Source organism: Astatotilapia calliptera, chromosome 22 (genome assembly GCF_900246225.1).
Source record: "Astatotilapia calliptera chromosome 22, fAstCal1.2, whole genome shotgun sequence".
NCBI classification, from domain to species: domain Eukaryota; kingdom Metazoa; phylum Chordata; class Actinopteri; order Cichliformes; family Cichlidae; genus Astatotilapia; species Astatotilapia calliptera.
In genome coordinates, this window is record NC_039322.1 from 14,547,632 (window position 1) to 14,570,369 (window position 22,738).

The window sequence follows — 22,738 nt, forward strand, 5'->3', positions numbered from 1 at the left end:
AAAGGGAAGTTTACTTTTTATCCCTGTTGTCTTTAGCCCAGTTGTAACAACTCTTAAAGCTAGATTGTGCATTTTGAGATGACTCTGTGTTAGTCTCAAAGGCAACAAAGGGATGGTTTTGTGGGAAACTTGCAGTAACACAACAGTTAAAGAAATACTCAGACCAGCCTGTCTGGAACCAAAAGCCATGACACATTTAAAATTTAAATCACCTTTCTGCCCTGTTCTGATGCTTGGCTTAACTTTAGCAGGTCATCTTGACCATGTCTACATACCTAAGTGCACCGAGTTGCTGCCATGTGACTGGTTAAACATTTTAACAAGCATCTGAACAAGTATACCTAATTAAGTGGCCATATTTAGTGTTCTGCTTGTCTTTAATCACTACCGCTGATAGTCTGTTTTTTAGTGGAAATTGGGGGAATTATTTCCCAAATATTACCGAGTAGGATTTTTTGGGCTTCTTTTCATTTTAAATAAATGTTATTTAAATGTCAACCACAACACAGCTAATCAGCAAATGTTAAATCCTAGATCTTAAAGTTTTGTGCGCTCAACTTCTGCATAAAAAATTGATTAGTTACCATCTTAACATGAACAGTTACAAATTCTATTTAGATAAGTCAGTGGGATTTTTTTTTGGGGGGGGGGGGGTTGATGATGCTAACCAAAAAAGCCACTCATTTGTTACACTGAAGTGCACATTTTAAAACAAACTGAAAATCAGACCACAAACTGTTACGCGTTTGTTTTCCAATGAAACAAGTATTTGTTCAAATATCCAGAGTCCATGAACTCTGAACAGTTTCTTTTTGTTCAGTTTTGTTACTTATACTCAGTAGATGGGGGGGAAAGTGTGTTTTAGAACACAGCATGACAGAGAACAGGAAATGAAAATATTCTCTGATGGAAAATATTTGATATACATTTTGACAAGCGCACTCAAAGATTAAAGAAATAAAAGGTCCAGTTATTCTGAGGAAAAAATAATAATGACAAAAAAATGGCAACTGATGTCTTAATGGAAAAATACTGATTAGTGGGGGGAGGGGGGGGATAAGCAGATAACCTGATTTCTGCCATGTGATGCATACATGGGGAAATCTGACTTGTAGGTGCGTAAGAAGGGATACTCCCAAAACAGGTTTTGATTGTAAGTGGATTTGCTGTTCTTGTAAATACGAACTTTGACCCCTTACAAGTGTAGCGGAAGGAGGATTAGCCTCATGTTTATTCAGCAGGTGTAACAGCCTCTGGGACAAATCACGCTCAAGAACGGCTGTCGCCCCTGGAGACTGAGCGAAACACCTAAGGGTGTGGAGCTAAATATGGAAATTGCAAGACATGCTACAATATGCATATTCACTATTGTACAGTTCTTCATAATAAAAGGAGCTCCTTGTCCACATTGTAAACTGTACTGTCCACTATTTACAAATACAGCTGTGCAGATTTGAAGCTATTGATATCTGAGGAATGAGTATAAAAGAATCTCCAACTCGTGTCTTTGTTAAATTTCATGCTTTTCTGTTTTGCCCATATACCCGCAGAGTGACTGAGAGCCGTGTCTGTGTTTTGTGCCTGCCTACCACAATGCTCTGTTTGCTCAGGTTTGCTTAACTGCGGCTGAAGTTGTCACTGTTAATGTGGGTTTGTATTCAATCATCCTGTCAGCTTCTGAGAGGTACGTGAGTGACAGATTTAAGAGGAAGACGAACTGGGGGCTAAATTCAAGGAGAGCGATTTCTTTCCAGTCAACGTAAGATCTCAGACAGATGGGTGTTAGCTGCCGAAAGTTAGACAACACCGTCTGGTCCAGTAAACGCATTGACAGTGATCAACAAAGAAGTGTTGTCTTACCTTTTTCTTTTTCTGTTTTTAAAAATCGTCTTCGGTCTCAAAGATCAACTGCTCGCCTCTCTTTTTTTTACTTGCGTTCGTCAAATGTTCACTGTCTTTTTTGTGTGTGTCTGTGTAAAGCTGCTGAAGTAAATGAGATTTCCCAAAGAGCTATGTTCGCAGAGAAGCACTCAAAGTGATATTGACATGTTGTCAAGCCAGAGCCTCTATCTAAGGACATCTTGGGTTGTTGACGGCCCTGAGCTGCGATCATGATTTTTTTCCCCTTCTGCTGTTGAGTAATTTCAGCTTGTCTCCTAGAAATGATTTGATTCTCCTATTTTTAGTCCAAACTCCTATCTTCCTCAGTCAACTCAGTCAGAAGTTGTCTAGAAACACCTGCTATGAGCATCCTTGGAGATCACCTGTCTGCAATCTGGTCAATTGAGGGTTTATTTGAGCTAGAAATGAGAATTATGATTATTGGGGTAAAGAGGAAAGTAAGGTGAGACTTGTTGTTGTTTTAAAATCTGACTGGAAGATTGTTGAAAGATTTTGTGCTGTTTAGTGATCTATTAGTGGAGTCCTTGTCTTTCTCCTGTAGGTGGATATCGAGTATCCTCCGTGGATCTGTCTTGGAGAATAGCAAAGCAGACTGAACATGTCCGACAAGGCTTTGAAACGTTAGGCCCAGAAATTAGGTTATCAGTCAAAATACAGGCAGCCGTTCCTCGAGGAACTCAAGCTGCTATTTAGAATACCTTTGTCATTCAGTCATTCAATGATGTTCTGGAACATCAGTGGTTGGGATTGCACATTTAATACTACATCTGTCTACTTCTAGTTCTGCTTTTTTCCTTGATGCCTCATGTCAAACACTGGCTGTACCAATGTCTAGATGGCATATACTTCTGTTAATTATTATATTCTATTGATCTTTCAACTCGATTGGAGCTGTTGGGCACATTTTGGCTTGTTGTTCTAGCAAGGTTAAGTTTTTACACACAGTAGCTCAATAATTTCACATTTAAACCTGTGCTACGTGGCAGTATTACAGATTAAATCCTTTCCTATGTATTTATCAAGATTGTTCAACCTGAAACATGTCTCGCTGTTAGCTTCTCAGCTCGTGTAAGTGATTCAACCTAACTTTGTCACCGAAAATTAGGCTGGCAAGGTTGGTAGGACTGATCTGAACCAAAACAATGGACTGACAGATGCTAACGTGCGCCACAGAGCCAAAGGAACAAGTCAGAGTTAAGTGATTAAGTTTCACCACCACGATAGTCATTTAACAAATTTCCTTTCTTTGTTCATGTAAAGATATGACTAGTGGTGATTTTAATCTAAAAGTGATTGTATGTGAAAAAGAGAACATGTTGTTAATTAGTTTTAAATGTACTTTTACGTTATCTCATCTATAAAAATCTACAACCCTTTCGATAGAAGAACGTGGCTTCATGGTGTGTCAATCGTCTGATAATGAAATGGGACATTTGTGCAGTATGAAAAAGACATATTGCCATCATGTCGCAGTTACCCTCAGGATGAAGATGCACAGTCAGAGCCCTGCAAGGTTGAATGGTCGAGGTCATCAGGCAGCTGGGTGACATATTGGTCTGATATTTGGCTCTTTGGGCACCTCGTGGGCCTTCACCCCCACATCTACTCATCCCTTCCGGAAGCACATGAGGCCAGACTAGCTCAGATGAGGAGCTCATGGCTGTTGACCATAAAAAGAACATCAGGGCAATGAGGCACAAAGAAAAGAAGGGAAAGTGTAGAATACAGAGGTGGATGAAGGTGGGGGAAAAGAGAGGGAATCAAGGGTAAATTGAGTACACCTAAAGATGAAAATGCGAGAGCCTGATGAGAGCAAAGGATAGAATAAGAAGAAGGAAGATAAGTATATGGCACAGGGAGACAGGAGGAGAGAAAGAGAGATTGTGCACTTGGGCCAAATGGGAGCTGCACTGCTCCAGCTGTGACCATAAAACAGCAGGTGGATGCCATCATTAGGTGTCGCAGATAAAGCTGTGTGGCTCTGTTGTTGCCAGGCACTCATCCACTCTAGAATCAAGCGTTTGTGCCATGACATAAAACATGACATTGGAAAGAAGAAGAAAAGCCAATTACACAACTTAAAAACAAAAAGTGCAGTGGAGTACAGGCTATGTATATGCCTTTAGAGCTGAAGACTTTGAGAAATAATTGACTTATTTTTGGCCACTGTGTCAAAACGGAGCTTGATCTTGCTTCTTCATTGGAAATTACATTTTATATTAAAGTAGACTGAACATTTTGGGAGTTTTGTTATAAAACTACATGAATTAAACAGTGTATGTTGACACCCTGTATCAGTTGCATTGTTTGTGCTTTAATCAAATGGATGAAATTATATTATTTCTTGAAACACCCTTCAGTCGTGTTCCAACTTATCAGCATTTTACAAAACCACTTGATCCTATTTTAATTAGGACTGCTGTAATCTAATTATGTGAAATGTTTGCAAGATGGTACACCCCACCCACCTTCGTCTGCTCTTGTTTTTTCTTCCATGTAAGATGGTGCAAGAGATTGGAATTTCGCTGGAAGTGTACCTAAGAGCTGTCATCTGGGATGATAGTTTGATGGCAGATGAGAGGTGCCATTGCAGCACCCTCCAGGTGCCCTCAGGGCTAAATGGATGGCTGCAACATGGCACTTTCAGAGGGTGCTTCTTCACTCTGATTTGTCTTCACTAGCTGTGTTTTCCCCGGCATTAGCAGACATGTCTATTTGGAATGCATCACTCTTTTAAACTTTCTGTGTCCCAGCTTTGCACTAACCTCAAAGATACGGCATAGTATTCATAGTCTAACTACAGCAAACTGACATTAAGGGTAATCATTGACCGTAGTTACTGTGTTCAGTATTAGCGGTTTGAAAGTTAGTACAATAGCTCCTCATTCTTATTTAGATCGATGACTGACATGCTTGAAATCACTGAACTCTTAAATCCTTAACGAGAGATGGTTCCCAACTCAGCTTCTTTGCTCTTGTTTTTGTTTTTGCTCGCTTTTATGAATACAATATATTCATTCAATTAACTGTTGTAGACAGAAGAAACTTGTTAAATTGAAATATAGTCAATCAGTGCTAACAACCACTCACTGAGAATCGCTGTGATGTGGATGATCTTCCTGATTCTGTTGTTTTGACTGCAGCAGCTCACGATGCATCTTTTGAGTTTTTGATTGGTCTTTCACTGGAGTTCAGTCTTTTTCCCTCAGTGGCCTCAGCGGGGAGCGAAGTGGTGTGTGGAAGCATGTCATCCCCTGATTTCCTTTTAAAAAGCCGACCCTGATGCTTTTAAATACATCATCAAGGCAATGGGCTGTCCAAGTCGGTTACAAGTTAACCAAATAAACACTGACAATGAAATTAATAATGCATATTGTTTGCGAATGCCTCAGCTGGATGATTTGACTGATGTATGCAAAGATGGTAATTTATTGAAAGTAAATTCATGTAATTGTGCAGCGGAACTTGATGAAGCAAAAGAAGGTGTCAGCACGGCTTCCATCATCATCAGAAGAAAGAAATCATTAAAGAGCAAAAACAAATCCAACTTCAAAGGACGGTGCAGAACAAACACTTATTTTATGGATGTGTTTCATTTAGACCAAAGTTCAGAACGGCTGTTATGGTAAATATGTCAGATTTGTTGTTAGTTGTTTGTGGATGTGATAGTTTTGGTTTATTTATTTTTCTCACAGTCCACAGGGATATAAATGCTCACTCTGCACATATCAAAGAAGTCAGTGTAAATTTGATTTGAAGATCAGGGGAAACAAGAGCTAAAATGTAGTTGTCATTGTCGAGACACATTTCCACAACGAGAAGCTCCAGTGGCAAGACAATCACAGCGCCCGACTTGGTTAAGATAGTTTACATCTTCGCTAGTCTCTTTAATAATCATCATGTCAGCAAAATGTGTAAGAATTATGCATTTTGCTTGCTACATTTAAGTAGAACAACTGCCAAACAAATTTTCCTACTGTTATGAGTTATTTAAAAGAATAGTTGTGCATTTTAGTGGAGCTTTGGTAATATAATCTGGACCAGATTTGTTGACCCGAGTGACCCGTGCTTGCTAGATTTCATAAGACCGTCTTGATTCCATGAAGATATCCTCAGTATGTGAGCCCGCAGCAGGAGAACAGGCAGACAGTCATGAGTTTACCGGATCCGTATTCTCTTCTAAAGCTTTGGAGCTGTGTTGCAATATGAGAAGGAAAATACATTTAAGTTGTGTCTAGGTCCTGTAATTTAATACACTACCTTTCAAGACAGAATCAGTATGATGGATGAGTTATAACAAGTAGAAGACCAACATTTTTCTCTTCAAAACTGAAACACTGAACTGGGTCCCAAATGGCCAAGCCCAGAGCTTTTGTACATCTAATCCATCCCACTGCCATGTTCTTAGGATTTCCTGCTTTATGTACACTATTTTTCAGAATGCTACAAGCACTATAACAAAATATAGTAAACCGAACATTTTAAAGCCTCAGTCACAGAAAGTCCAGTCACTAGGGAAAAATGCAGATTCACTGACTGGTTGCCAAGCGGTTGCTGGACCCCAAGCGGTCGCCACTCCTTGAGCCTGGTTCTGCCGGCGGTTTCTTCCTGTTTAAAGTGAGTTTTTCCTTCCAATATAAATAAATAATAATAATAAATAATAAATATAAAGCACCTATGGCGGCTGTTGTTGTGATTTGGCGCTGTATAAATAAAACTGAATTGAATTGGATGTTTTTTCACTGTTGCTAGGTGAAATTAGTCATTAAGAGGCTGTTGCACTAAAAGATTTGCATGGAAGATGGCAATTTGTCTGCAAATATTTGCCAACTACTTGCTGAGTGGTAAACGTGCCAGCATGAGTAATGTTTGGCTTCATTGTAAAGGTTTTGCTACTGCAACTATTTCTGTGATGGTGATTGCTTAATTTCCGGTTTGTCACAACTCCTCAGTGACAAGTGTGTAGACAAGTCAGCATTTTGCATGCCAATTAATGAAATTGTAGCAATCTGACACCAGTTTTACAACTGCCAGCAACCTCTTGGCAGCAAGTGTAACCGTCTTTCCCTTGGTAGTAGCCACAGACGTTTCAATGTTAGTCAGTTAGCAAAATAACCTCAAATTATGAAAATACAGAGTCTTTAGGTTCAGGACAAGATTTTTGGTTATAGAAAGCAACCCGTGTAAATAGCAAAGAGGACACATTCGATGTGTTTCGATGAAACAGGAATTTTTATCTGGCAACAGGTAACAGGACAAGTATATTCGTCATGCTATGCTATTTAATTATTTTATAGTTTTTATTAATATAAGTACAGAAAAGCCATCTTTAACCTGACTTGCATCCGCCTGTGGTAATAAGCCTTTCTGAGAGCACGTGTTATTCCCTTGAAAGTTATAAATGAGTCTTTAAATATTTGACAGAAATTGAAAAAGAACTTTGTTCGTCTTTGCTTCTACATCAGAATGGCCTACTTCCGCAAGGGTCTGTCAGACAGAATTTGACAATTTATGTTGAATATGAATAAAGTATCCCATATGTTCTGGACACATATTATCCGTGCATTATTAAAAGCGATTTTCTGTCAGCCATTAATTAAAGCTTGTGAAAACACAATAAAACAATGAGATGTTGGACATGATTAAAGAAACTGTAGTTTGCTGAAATCATATAAAGAGTAATGAGATAAGAGAATAAATTATTGTCAGTCAGTGTCTTTTACATTCTTTGTTGGCACTGGCGAGCGAGCTACTTCTGATTGAAGGAGTCTTTGTTGTAACTAATTTGAATATTTGAATAGTTTGTATATTAAACGTTCTGGCATGTAAAAGCTCACGATGGTGCTGTATGACTATGATGTCTGTGTCTGAATGTTGAGGGCACCCTTAACAGACGTATGCTGACGTCTCTCTTTGTTATGCACTATCTCATCATATTCTCCAAGTTACCGTGTTGCAGAATGAAGGGGAACAGGATCAAGGGCCCAAATGCAGAAACACACCTAGCAGGCAGTAGCCGTTGACTGATTTTAATTATGACCAAATGAAGCTTATAAGTAGACATGCACAGGACAGGTGGAATACAAAGACAGGAAGAGAGAAAGGTGGGAAACGGAGTTCATTAATAAGTGACCTGAGAAGGCATTAAAATCTGAGGGCGTCTGGTGGGCAGAAAGGGAAAATTACTCACTATGTTTATAGTGCAGCGTAATTTACTAATTAGAACAAAAATAAAGGTTCGGGAGACCACAACATCATAGATTTTGCACCAATACCGGTAAAGTTACACAATTTACAATAACAACTTAATGCCATCATAAAAATAATAAAAAAAATAGCAACAAAACCAACCCACTCATATACAAAATTATTAACCTATATACATTTAAACTCCATTATTACAAACATTTAATTACATTTAATTTTGAGTCACTAACATGGTGGTAAAAGTCTGTTTCATGTAAAATATTAACACTGTATTTTGCTAGAAGGACAGACTTAAGTGGCCTACAAAACTTACTATTAGGTATGACATCTGTTAAATTATGCTAGCTTAAGCATTGTCGCAATCTTAGCCAATTTTAAAGTATGGACCTGGCTCTCTCACAAAAAAATCTAAAGGTCATGTGTATTAATGGATAACAGTGCAAAGCACTTCCATACTACCTTTCTTATCTAGAAGTTACTGCAGAGCTAACACACCTGCTGCACTAGTCACCATCTTCCAAGTGTAGTTTCTCCTTTGCTTGTGGGTTTTCTTCTTTTTCTTTAGCGTCTAAGGACAGAGTAGAACACTTGTAGCCATATGGATACATATATGCATGTTGCCTACTGTATGGTACTTTAAAAAAACAAGGTTTTCCCCTTACATGTATCTTCTCCACAGATGTCAACACGTAGTGCATGAACACAACTTTTGAATTTAACTGTGCATTTTTTTACTCAAAGATTTAAACTGCTCCACTTGCTCCTCTAAACCTGAGCTGATATAGCTTTAAAAAAAACTGCTTTGAGCAGTTTGCTTTACAGCTACAAAAAAACAAAACAAAAAAAGCACTGATAAAAATGTTGAGTGTACCTAATAACACACTGTGGAATTTTCTTGCTTGGAATTTGGATGAATGAATGGTGATGAAGAATTGGAAAAGGTAGAGTGAAATCTCTCATCAGTTATTCTTCTCTGTCTTTCGGCATATTAATTTGATTTCAAACCGCCAAACATGGTGTCATGGTTTTCTGACAGGGCCTTGGGAGAGAGTTTATCTCATCATTAATTAAGTATCATATTTCCCTACATGCTGCCTGTGCTTAATTAGGAAGAGGGGGTCATTTGGGAGGGCTTATTAACTGGAACAAATTTGTTAAAGGAAGGAGACCGAGACAGATAAAGAGAGGGAGAGAGAGTGAGGGGAGAGGGGCGCCTCTGGGTTCAGTCGTCACTGACAAGGCTTGGCTTCCGTGATTGATAACTGCACCAGTCACCGCTCGAGTCAAACTGGGAGAGATGAAGGAGTAACTGGGGAAGAAACGGAGGGGAAGAGAGGAAATCTAGGGGGAAGGCAGAGGCAAAGGGGTGGGGGGCTGGGAGGAAATGATTGGAGACATATGCTAGCTCTCAAGCAAGATAGAGTTAGACAGAGAGGAGGGAGATGTAGGACGAAGAGGGAGGGACACTGAGATATGAAAACAAAGAGAGAAACGGAGAGAAGGGGATGCTGGGAGATGAGATTGATTGCAGCGCTGGGCCACGTCACAGAAGCTTTATTTATCGTATCCCAACCTCCCCGCTATTCACCTGGTATTTTTAGAATGCTAGTTGTGATGGAAATTGGAAAAAATGTTAAGTGCACTGTTTGAGCGTGTCGTATTCTCAACTCCAATCGAGTCTATTCTGCATGCGTGCTAAAAGCCAATACGGCAATGGTGTCAGATTCATGGGTGACACTGTTTCCCATTTCCCTAATTCGCTCCGACAGAATGGGTTTGGCCAGGCCAGTAAAACAACAGATGTTTTGCTCAAATGTGACAAGCGGATTGCCAGAAATTCCCAGTGGCGGTGCATGTGTTTGGAGCTGACCTAGCACAAGTTTTAGCAAACTGGGAACAGCAGGGGATGATGAGACTTTTGGGCACAACAGTGGCAGGACATCAAAAATTTAAGCCAAACCAAAAATAGCTGAAGCTTTATTTTATATGGTGTCTTATTGCTGAGTTTCAACAACATACACCTAATTCATGACTCATCCCAGAGTAGTCTGTCTCTTAGCTGCTTAATTAGAAACTGTAGGTGGTGCAGTCTACCAGTCTTGGTTTGACGGGAGATGTACGTCTTGCTGAGGGATTGATGCATGGAATATATAAAAGACACAGTAGTTAATGACTGAGCCATGATGATGATGGAGTACAAAAATATTAGTAAGAACGAATCATTGCAATCATTAAAGTGAAACATCTTTGCATTGCACTTTCAGAGACTGGTAGGGCCTCTTTTTTTTTTTTTTCTTCTCGCCGACCTATCGTCCCACAGTTGAGTGGTTGAGCCCGTTTTTACTGTGATCCCACCTTCTTGCGTATCTGTGGAGAGTGGTGTGTATGTTTAGCATCACAGTGTCTCATTTGATTCATATTCTGTACATGCATAGGAAAATACAACACAGACACCAGAAAATTGTTAGTTGCTCAAATCATGACAAAATGTTTCATATGTAATTCATTATTAGAAGAGAGCAAGCATCCAGTTTCATGTAATTATTCCACGTAGCCCACTTGAATGTCTCTGTTAAATGTTTACAGCATAATTCTTTTTTTTTTGTGACAAAAACTTCACTTTAATCCAGTTTGTAGTTAAAAATGCTACCTTGTGAAAAAGGTCTATTTAGTCCTGTGAAAAACAAAGTACAAGTAAGAAGGTAAGTAACAGCCAAGTGCTGGGTATCAAATGCACTTGATTAACTGAACCACCTCTATAAACGCCAAAGTTTGTCCACCTTTTCTTGTGTACAATATTACGTTTGTTAACATAATGTCCACACAATTGAAAGGCTAGAACGTCCTCATACGAAGGTGAGACTAATGCTCAGAGTCTTTTTGTAACAGTTACCATAAGAAACTCTTATCTCTAAAAAACATGGCCGCAAATATGCATCTGAAAAAGACACAAGACAAGTGGAGTCGTTTTGCCAGAATGTGCAGTGCCATGTTTGGTGAAAACCAAACGTAGCATATCAGCACGGTCACAGTAATGATGGGATGATGCTTTAGGCTTGCCACAGGGCACTTTTCAGTCTGTAAGTTCAGTTGAAACTATTCAAAAGTCACATGTGAGGCGATCTGCCCGACAGCTAAAGCTTGGCTTAAATTTAACAGGACTTTGATCCCCAGCAAATAAAAACCAGGATGGCTGAAAAAGAAAAGAATAACGTTGTTACAAGGTCTAGACCTCAACGTCACTGAAAGCTCTTATAAGAGCGGTGCATAAAGAAGTGCCCAGAATTCCCCCACAGTGCTGTGGAAACTTGGTAAAGTCATACATAGCAATTACTAATGATCATTAATTGCTATTGTTATTGATTATTAATGTTATGGTTGCTAAAGATGGTTCTATAAGCGAATGAATCATGGGACGCACTTTGTTTTTCACAGGACAAAGAAACCTATGTAAACTGTCATTTTCACATGACTATTAATGTTGGCGTTCTTAGTGTACATTATGTAGCAAAGGGTTTTTTTTCCACAAAGGGCTTTTTTTCATTTCATTCATAGGCATGTGTATGAATAGAAACCAGTTGTTCAATGTCCTTTTGTCTCCTTTTCAAAAGAAAATAAAGCAAGAAAATCTATGCCAATAACCAGAGCAACACATTCTGGCCTGTTGGAGAAAAACAAACTTTATTGGTCTGAGCAACATTTTCATGTAGCTGCACTGCAAACTTCTGAGAGCCATTAAATGTTGAGTGGACTGTCTTTGAAGGCAGGGGCAAATGCTGCTTCATTGATTGACAGGGTTGGCCTTGCCTTAATAGAACATAATTGGGCAATTTTGAAGGGTCTCTGAGAAATGACCAAATAATAACACATGACTTGTCTTGAGACTTGTTTTCTCAGATAATTGTGCAAAAAGCATCTGGCACACCATTAGTTCCATTTTCACATTAGAATAATAATCCTTTTGAACTAATAAACTCACTCAAATGTCTGTACTTGGGTGGCGAGGGCTGCAAAAAAAAGTAAATACTGTATGCTCCACAAAGAAAGTGGGGAGAAAAGGGATTTTAGGGAGGTAGAAGCAAGATAACAAGATGTAGACTTCTTCATTGTGACAAAAATTACATTTTCACCCTTCACACTTCACAAGCGTTTTATCCATCAATTCAAAGACGGTTTTTCAAATCACAATAGCAGAATATGCACAAAAAACCTCGTTGAAAACACTTGTCATCGTGACTCCTCTCCTTTGGTGTTTCTAAATGTCACAGCATTAATGAAAGTCAATTCTAAGAGATTACACTAAATTAAAATATAGCGCGAGACCTAAAAAAAATCCATCATCATGATGAATCAGTCTTTTCCAGTGTTTTTTCAATTACCAATGCTAATTGAGCTGCAGATGAATTTTCCTGCAAGTGCTGAAGAATGTTCGCTTAAAAAAAAAAAAGTAAAAGAAAAAAAAAGGGTCTTGTGCTTTGCCCTGCCTTCATACCTTTAATGTGTAGAACAATAATGTTTCCCCTGGGGGTTGTTATTGTTTTGGTCTTTGTAGCAATGAGAAATTGCACCAATATCATGTCTCAAATTAAAGGATAATTAAAAAAATGTTCTTTCAAAGTTATTGCCGTCCATAAAACTTTGATTAGGCAAACATTAGCCACATTAGGGCTTAATGGCCATTGCCCCTGTGATTACCATCAACAATTTTATGTACTGCACAAAGCATATGAGCAAATGAATAATTAAGGATGGAGGGGGGGGGGGGGGGGAAAGAGTTTGAAAGAAGCAATAACACAGATAATATTGGGTTGTTTTTTAAGAACAGTGTGTGTGGTAGGTAAAGTGAAGCGGTGTACTTCAGACAGCCTTGTTCCCAGTGACCGCATGACGGTATCTTATATATATGACTCAAGAAATTGAACATTTTTAAGCTGTGATTACACACCTAACATTTAACTTAAACATATAACTGCTGTATAATCATATGGGTTATATTTAAAATCACTCAATTTTTTTTTAAAGTGTAATTTTGCACCTTTTATTGGCGAGGCGAATCCTAGATTTAAAAAGGAAAACTTATTAGAGCTGAAACGTTACTGTTGCACAAGCTAGAATCCAGTCTGGATTTGTTCAAACAGTAGTGCAGAATTCTAGGATCAACGGCAAGCATTCAGTCGCACTTTTGTCCTATAGTTAACTTAAATTATGTTTTTGAAATATTGTCCAGGTGCACTCTAACGCTGCAGACAGGTTTTCCTTCCACATCCCATTGACTTCAAGTCAATTTAAGTCGAGGTGCTGAGGGACAAATCCACAGTCCTTCTCTCCAAAGTGTTTGTCTTGCAGAGTTATAGTAATCTGTTGGCAAATTTCCCTTTTTTCACTCCGGAAAGGTAATGAACTGCTAACTGGGGAAACAAATTAGCTGAATTTCAATAAAACATTGTTCCTCTGTAGGAGGTACGTATGACTTAAATATTCGGTATTAACATAATTTTTAGGCTTTATATTAGTTAAAGGATTTTCTGCAGTTGAACTGATCTATTAACGCTTTCAGAAATAAATGCTACTTGAATCACTTGAATGTCATTGAATCTCAACATATATCCATCGACCTCTACCAAAGTTTCACCGTTCAAAACAGGTAGAGGCTTAAGTTATCCTGTGTGCCATGCTGTTTATGTTTCCAGAAGTATTTATGAGCATTTTCATGGATACAGTGTTCATGCTGACAGTAGATCTGAGTGAGATGAAGATCAATTATATTTACTAATTGATCAGTTCTTTTTTTTTTAACCTTTTTTTTAACCTGTCCATAAGAAAAGAAAAATCTTTTTCTTTAAATTTGTCTTATTTGAAGCAACGCTTTAGTCCCTACAATGCTCAGTTTCCACACGATATTAAATCCAAACTGGAGGGAGATAAGCGAGATTTTCTTTGTGCCCACTTCGGAATCCATAAATGATTATGCTTTCATGTTTCTTCGTGATCCTAATAAAGCAACAATGGCCTTCCATATCACCTGAAAAATAAGTCCAAGGACAATGGGCATTGCTTAGGAAAGGCGTGGCTGTCCACTTTGAGAAACGACGGGACCGAACAACCAAGATTAATGGAACTCAGATGGCTTTTAATTAGAGCAGCTGTGGTCATTAATTATCTGCCCACAGCACAAATATTTTTATATTTGGGCAAAGTGTTGATTTATTTGATTTTGTTTGCTGCTGGATCTAGATGAATGACTCTTCATTTCAAATTTTGCTAGCGCTAATAGAAAAGGAGAGGGGAAGATGTGTTCCCTAGTTGGTCAGTCTATTTCAAACATAATGTTGATGATGATATGACAGCGGACATGACATAAAGCACAGTAGTCTGAAATTCAGTTAATAAATCGTGTGACGCGTTGTGAATTATGCTTCATGTAAACACTGCATCATGGCTTCCACTGTGTCTACTACTTTAGAAGTACTGGTTTGTTAGAATGTTTATATAATTAACATGGACACTGTTTTATTAACAGAGATCATAGGTAGAAATTCCTGATCCAACTTACTTACATTATCCAACAAATGTAAGCCAACTGTAGTGGCAAAGACATTTAACACAACACTTGAATATCTACATTAGTCATCTGGTTAGACGAGGAGGTGTTGATGACAGATCCCATCTGTAATAAAATGAAACATAACAACTAGTGAAAATATGATTGATGAAAGAAATGTCATTTCCCCCATCATGTGGAAAGGTTTATATTTACTCAGTGAGTCCAAATTTTTTCTTTGTAAAAATCCAAACGTTGCTTTACTATAGATAATAACAATGTGAAAATTCATACGGTGCATCATGGTACTGTTTAAAGTATTGTAACGCTGAAAGAATTTCACCAGGGTTTATGTTAAATCATAAAACACCTTAAATTTAGCCTTAGCGCTTGGCAACCCAACGCTTTAACTTTGCAGGGTGGCTGTAGCTCAGGAGGTAGAGCAGGTCACCGACTGATTGGAAGGTTGGTGGTTTGATTCTTAGCTCCTCCAGTCTGCATGCCAAGTGTCCTTGGGCAAGATACTAATGCCAAGTTGCTTTCCTCTCCATCGGAGTATGAATGTGTGTGTGAATGTGGTTAGATAGTGCTAAGTTTAGAGAAAGTGCTTGTGAGAATGGGTGTGACTGGGTGAATGTGGCATGTTGTATAGTGCGCTTTGAGTACTCTGGGAGAGTAGCACTATATAAGAATCAGTCCATTTAACTTTATGTGGTCGACCACTTTGTAGCTGAGATACTGTTATTGTCATTCGCAGTTTACCATGGAGTGTCCAGTAGGGAAGATTTCACAACGTTTCACAAACTGTCTTGTTGCAAAAGTGAAATCCTGTTACAATAACAAGCTTGAATTCAGTCAGCTCTTAAAGACGACCCATTCTTTCACAAATATTTGTAAAGGCAGACTGCATGGCTAGGTGCTTGATGTTATACACCTGTGGCACTGGGACTGAAAACACCTCAATTCAAAGAGTTGTGGCCACAATACATAGAGTGAGGTTGATTCAGATCCACAGAGCGTGTGTCTGTTACTTCATTTTATATTATTGCCAAGCTGTTAACAAGACAAATGAACACATCTGATGACCCAGTTGATGAATTAGGTACAAGTTAAGGTCCATTCATAATAAAGCGTTCAGTAGTGGTCGTAAAATGTTTTTCTCTCTGCTCGTACTGGAGACAGGGTGCACATCTTTGATCAAGGCTCTCTTACAAAAAAGCAAAATGCATCCACATTTCAAACTTCAAATGTCAAGCTATCATAAAAAAGACACATCTGAATAGGGCTGCTCGATTATGGCAAAAATGATAATCACGATTATTTTCACTGAAATTGAGATCACGATTATTTGACGATATTTATTTAACCCTTTAAGACCTACTATAGAACCAAGTCCACCAGAGCTTATATTATTTTTATTTATTTTTTTTACATGCTGTAGTGCCATTTGTGGGAGCATTTCAAGTTGCTATACATCAATACAACTGTTATAGCCCATATTTTAATAATATGTATGCATTAAGTCCATAGTAATTACATAAATTGCAAAAAAGTGCAATAAACTACAAAAAAAATTGAAAATCGCTTTTGTTTTGTTTACATATATTTCTACTTGGAGAAATTTAAGAGGTTTATCCCTCAAAACTTTAAATACAATAAAGTTGCAAAAAATAGTTTACAACAACAGGAAATTTATTTTGAGTGTCTTCATAGTTTTATTTTGGAGATACAGTTTTTATATACTGCAGGAAAAACAAAAAACAATCCTATGATGCAAATTTGCAAAGAAAACAGCAGGTGCATCATTTCACTGTGGGAAGTGTTACGAACAGCTGATCGGATCGGCAAAGCGTGTTTCTGGAATATTATGTTTTTGTTCCTGCAAGCGCTTTTTATGCAATTTTTGCAAAGCTTTATGTGGAAGGAAACCGTGACCGAGGACAAGCTGATGGCATCAGATGTAAGTACAACTCCTCCGGTTTCATATGCAAAACAAATTATTGCGCTAGCTTACACGGTTCAGGTTCTACAGGGATTTAAAAATAGTTACACAAAACGGAGCGTGCTGCTCTGACCGGATTTAAAGGGTTAACAATGACTTTAAAAAATAATATAACATAGTGTGCAACACCACTGAAGTTGTTTTTTTTTTTACCTCTTTTCAACCAACGGCAGTCACTCTCCTCTCCAAATAACTCCTGCTTAGCTTTCCGAGCTTCCCTCGGGTCCTCTTAATCAGCGGTCTCCAACCTTTTTTGCGCCACGGACGGTTTATGCCCGACAATATTTTCACGGACCGGCCTTTAAGGTGTCGCGAATAAATGAGGGAGGGGCTAATAATCGGCTCAGTCATTTTTAATGATCGTTGAAAGCCCAGATCGTAATCGTGATTAAAATTCGATTAATTGAGCAGCCCTACATCTGAAACCTCACATTAAACCTGAACAAAATAACAAATGACATTTAACGACAGCTATCGTATACATTCATAAAACTGCCTCGGTGCATACGACAGGTTTCATAACCTGGTAATGATAGTCCACGTCACTCCTGTGCACACATCATTAAATATGGGTAACACAAGAGGTCGCAGTTTATGGATTTATGTAAAATTAGTAAATTTTATGTATCTGTTTCATTTGGTGACATGATTTGAGATCTTGCTCGGAGGTATTTGTGACGATGACGGATCTGGTTTGCACCTTCAACGTAATTGCAAACCTCTGAGACAATAAGTGATTATAATGAACAAATAATCCAGATATTCACCTGAACACGAGCTAGGGAAATACAATGGCGAGAGCAGAAATTAAAATTTAATTATTTACTGCACTCGAGCTTGGGAAGGCAATTAAGTATCTGAACTATGTGGCCGAGGGATATTTACTATTTCTTCATTGTAGTGTTTTTTTTTAAGTGTGGCAAGCTTTGATGCTATCACCTCCTTATTACCACTAGCAGTTTCCCACACAGCCTTTCCTGAAGTTAAACATGTGCATTTGTGTGAACACAGAAACGATACATCGTTCAGTGAATGCACTTAATGACAGACCGAAAGGCTGTCATTTTCACTCCTGAATTGCGATTATTAAATAATGGTATAACCTTTTTGGAAACATATATTTTATGGTCAATAGGCAAAAGTTGTTTATGAGCAAAATTTGAGGGGATGTGTTATAAAAGATTACAAAAGGAAATCTCCTGTTCCACCACATCCCAAAGGCGTTCTGTTGGGTTGAGATCTGGTGACTGTGGAGGCCACCCTTTGTCATTTGTGACATGATGTGTGCGTAGCCGGAATCAGCCTGAACCATGGAGCCGTGCTTTCATATTGTTCACAGCTATTGAATATTGCAGGGGCAGCACAGCGGTGAGGTTCTACCTCACTCTGAGAAGCTCGTGAGTTGGACTTCACCATCTGGCTGGGTCCTTTCCATGTTTGCATGATATGCAGTTACTGGGGTTAGGTTAATTCAAAAGTAAATTACATTTTAGTTATATAGCACCAAATCACAACAACAGTCACCTCACTTTAAGGTGTGAAGGTATGATAAAGACCCTACAATAATAACTTGCCCACAGGTGTGAATGTGAGTGTGTCTGTCTCTCTGTGTTAGACCTGCATCAGATTGGTGATTGACCTGGTGTCCCTAATAAAGTGGCTGTGAATGTACGTTCCAGTTCATCGCCGTGAATAAATTCTGATCTGTGTGCAGAGTTGCTGGTAACGCTGAACTAGAAAAGACACACAAGACTGGAGACATGTAGTTCTGTTGGTGTGGTAAATGGACTGGTTCTTATATAGTACTTTTGTACTCTGTCTGAGCACTCAAAGCGCTCAGCTTATTCACACAAGCACTAACATATAGTCACATTTGTGGGGTTGCTCAAAGATATATGGAATGCAAACTGGAGCAGACAGGAATTGAACCACCAACCTTCCAATTAGTAGTTGACCTGCTCTACCACCTGAGCTAAAGTCACCTCGATGGATTATTATGAGTTGATTTTTGGGGGGGCTGTGGTAACATTTGTTAGTCGCTACTGTATGCACCACATATCCTGGGATACTGATTTCTGTACTGGATTGTATTGGGATTAATGGCTTAAATGAGCCGTTTCATGTGGTTTAAAGAGCTTTTTTGAATATGCTATTAGGACCTTGAGCTGTAGTATTTGTACTAGGACTCGTAGTATAATTCACATTAGGTTCAGGTTAGACATCCCTAGTTTAATGGATACACACAAAGCCATTATCAGTGCTGTGGATCTGTGTGTTTTAATTGTATCTTGCAAAATATGAACAATGCTGTTCATCAAATAATTCAATTAAACGTAGTCATTGATCTTTTGTTTATAAAGTTTCCTTGTGAAGTATGAGTGCTGGTCAGGTTTTAATGTCCTATTATACACTGAATACCCAAAATTATTAAATACAGGAACTAAGTGGTTTTGTTGTTGTTGTTTTGTTTTTTTACTTCTTTTTTTGATGAAACACCAGCAGCAAACAAAACAAAATAAAACCTTATTTACATACAACATTCCCTAAGCCACTGCTTTTCTCATATGTGCAATTAAGGACAAAGCTGCAAGTGTTAATTTGCTTGATGTGCACTTCTCACAAGCAGCAGTGCCAGCTAAAACAAAACACCAGCACCAACCAACAACAACAATAACACCTGGAGGTTTTTCTATTAATTCTGGTTAACAAACACATCCTTGAAGAGGGACAGTGTTGTTTTTCCTATCACATATTTCTTCTCCATTCCCCGTGTTCCTAGATGTAATATGCATATGAACACTGGAGCCTGTCGGATATAGGAGATCAGACGAATCGTGGCGGGGATCAAAGGGAGCTATCTGATCTCATAAAATCATATTAAAACCGGTTGCCTCATTCCAAGACACCACGTATTGATCACAAAGGAGACAAGTCGGGAGTATTTTTTGGTTCTAAATAAAAATCGGGGGCCGATGAGAAGTGAATCAGGAAATATACGCGTGCTGGGGGTCATTAAAATTGCATGGCAGTCTATGTATTCCACAAACAATTGGGTGCTTAACTCGAGGGCAGAGAAATAAAAACACAAGGAACGCATGTTCATAATTGCTTCTTGTATCCCTCCTTCCCAGCGACACCCTCCTGAGCGCATTCATCCTTCATTGTATTTATTTCCTTTTGTTGACGCCGCCATTTTCAATACATGCACAAGACAATAGGCAGGCAACATATCAGTAAAAATAACCCTCCTGTCAAGGTTGCAGAGCCGGTTGCATCTCAGATGCTATGTTGGAACTAGGTGTATAGACTGATTTGATTATACTTTGCAGGCGGCGGCGTTACCTAGTTTGACTAATAAGTACTTTTCAAATCTGCCCCTCTCCTTCCCATTCAGCGGGAGCGCTTCGGTTTCTCTTGGAGTTAACCTTCACACACTATCATTACTGTCACTCTCTGCTGAAACTTCACAGAGCAGCTGATGTGTGTGTGCGGGCCTACACGAGAGTTAAAACTCACTGTTTGTCTTTAATTCCTCTCAATTACAGGTTCCCGTGATGTTGAAGCTGCCTGTTTCCACTAACGCAAAAACGAATGCAGGACTTTTTTTGAGTTTTTGTTATAAATGTGAAACTATGCCGACAGGTACATTTTGAAAAGCCTGAATGAGTCAAAGGAATTTGTTTCAATTCAAGCGGCGATCCCAATGATAGCACGTACTTTGCATCACGATTCAATTTTGAGGAAAACATGATAACTTTTCATATAACAAAACGTAATGTTTTAAAGCTGTTATCACTTCCTCCTGCCTCAGCATGTTCTTCCTGGTGTAATATTTAGCTTCCTTCTTCTTTTGTTGGTTTATTCTTCAGTTTTGTGCAGATAACAGTACAGATGTAGCAGCAATTGGAGAGCAGAGGTATACGGTGCTGTCCGACATCAAAACAAGTTAATCAATCGGACAATGGTGAAAGGAGAGAGTTACAACAAAATCAATTCACTCTTGTCAATAGTACTTTATCAAGCTTAAATCCTAATTGAAAATATACTGCATTGCAACCTGCTAATATGAGTCAAAGGCCAGGAATATTGGCATAACACATGACAGATGTCCTCTCACACAAAACGCATAAACGTGAACTGAGAGAACAACGAAAACAATCAGGAATGCAAGACCTGTATATATTGTACCCAACATGTATCCATTTATCCATAAAAGACAGTCTGATGTATTTAGTCAAAATAACCCCATGAAACTGAGGTTAATCCATGTATTTGACTGTGTTAGTCATTTTTGGAAAATAAAATCTGTATTAAATCACTTAACATCTAAAGTTACAAAGTAAGTGACCTTTTTCCTAAATGTAGCAAACTCAGTGTCCTGGATTTTTGCTCTTTCTTGACTTCTGCAGAACTGCCAGGTATACAAAAGTACTTTCATTTTTCTTATGTGGCTCCCTGCCTAACAAGTTTGCACCACAATTCCCACATGCACTCCAAGTTGGAAAAAAGGCAGAACACATAAAATAAATTCAGCGTCCCAGCTCGTGTAAGTTGGACTCTCCGAGCAGGTGGTAAATCAAAAGGTGGATGAAATAAATGTGTTAAGTCAACGTGGTTTCTTTCAATGAATGTAGAGGACTGGGTTGTAATGTTTGGGGGATGTATGCAATCAGGGTATGATGCTGTATCTAGGGCTGCAGTTTTTCAAAGTGAATTGGACTGGGTAGTAAAAACTCAAAAAAACATTGTGAAATTCATCTATAGCCCAATGGATGTCAACATTCCAGTAAGTTACAAAAAGAAACTAACAAAGACGTCTTCTTTATTGTTGAATATCACCCCTAAAAAGAAAATAAAAGTCAGCACTAATAAAAACCTTTACATTGAGAGATGATTGTTTTGGTGAGCTGCAGCTATAAATAGAACTGAATTGGTCTGGATAGTAGAGAAAGAGCCAGAAGCAAGTATTACCATACTATACAAATGAAACAATATATTTAATAATGAGATAGAATAATTAAAAAACAATATTATGAAAACTGAATCTTTTCTTTCCATGTTTATTTCTCGCCTCTCGACTGATGACAACACAGACTGGACTGGCCTTGACTTCTGACCGTCACTTGAGTTTGTGCAGTTTGTCGCTGAGGGCTGGAGCTCCTGGTTAGCTAAAGTCTAAGATGGAGCTACTAATTGTGCTGACTTGGATAACAAGCGTCTTATTCCCTCACTGAAGTATTATTGAGAACTGCACCCTGCAGGATAGAGATGGCTTTTATTTATCATGTCACGTGGAAAATTTATCCTTTTTCTTTCTCTTCTTCTATAAAAACACCTTTTCCTCTTTCTTCGTCTTCAGCAGTATCAATCACGTCCTTCTTTCTGCTTTCTTTTTGCCTTTCATTCTCGCTGTCTCTCTGCAGCATTATCCACCCAGTGTGACTTCACCCATCCTGCCCTCTGGTGACACAAGCTGCCCTTGTTAAGTGGCTCCAGTCCCTCTCCTCGTTTACAGGTGAAATCTATTCTCACACACAGGCCTCAAGGGCCCAACTGGACTGTAACAGAATTTCTCCACCCCCGCTGGGCCCCAGCCACAAAGCTGAGAATAAATGGCTAAGGTGCCAGGGCTGGACAGAAAAATCAATGCCTGTTTATACAGACATGACAGTCCCGGCGCCCAAGCAATTCTCATGCTTGCTCCTCTAGACGCTGTGTTATACTGTTTTTTTTTTTTTTATCTTCTCCTCTCTCTCTCATGTGTCGTGCTCTTTCCTCTGCTGAGGACAAAATGTGTGCACTCCTGAGAGGACGGAACAGTAGGTGATGCCGCTCTGCTCATTTTGTCCTCAAATTGTTCTCTCCGCATGCTGATGTATTGAATGAGATCAGCTGAATGTTTTTGATAGACTAACTGTCACAAAAACAGTTTCATTGATGTTTCGCTGATTAAATACAGAGCACACCGTGGGGCCACGTGCTACAGCAGGATACTGTTTCTCAACTGGAGGGTCACAACCCCAAAAGCGTTTTACAGACATGTAGAGACAGGGTCGCACAGTGGACTCGAAAATGTTTAAATGCTT

General features: G+C 38.8%; 1 protein-coding gene across 3 annotated transcripts in view; it reads left to right on the forward strand.

The window, feature by feature from the left end:
* The window catches only part of LOC113014246 (teashirt homolog 1-like), a 170,583-nt gene that overhangs the window by 29,909 nt on the left and 117,936 nt on the right, over positions 1-22,738 (forward strand). The window contains exon 1 of one of the 3 annotated variants that reach the window (XM_026155650.1): positions 22,151-22,167. The exons of the other annotated variants lie outside the window; for them this stretch is intronic. The gene's annotated coding sequence lies outside the window, so the exon portion shown is untranslated. Of the gene's footprint in view, positions 1-22,150; positions 22,168-22,738 lie in introns of those variants that run through there. 3 annotated transcript variants of the gene reach the window in all.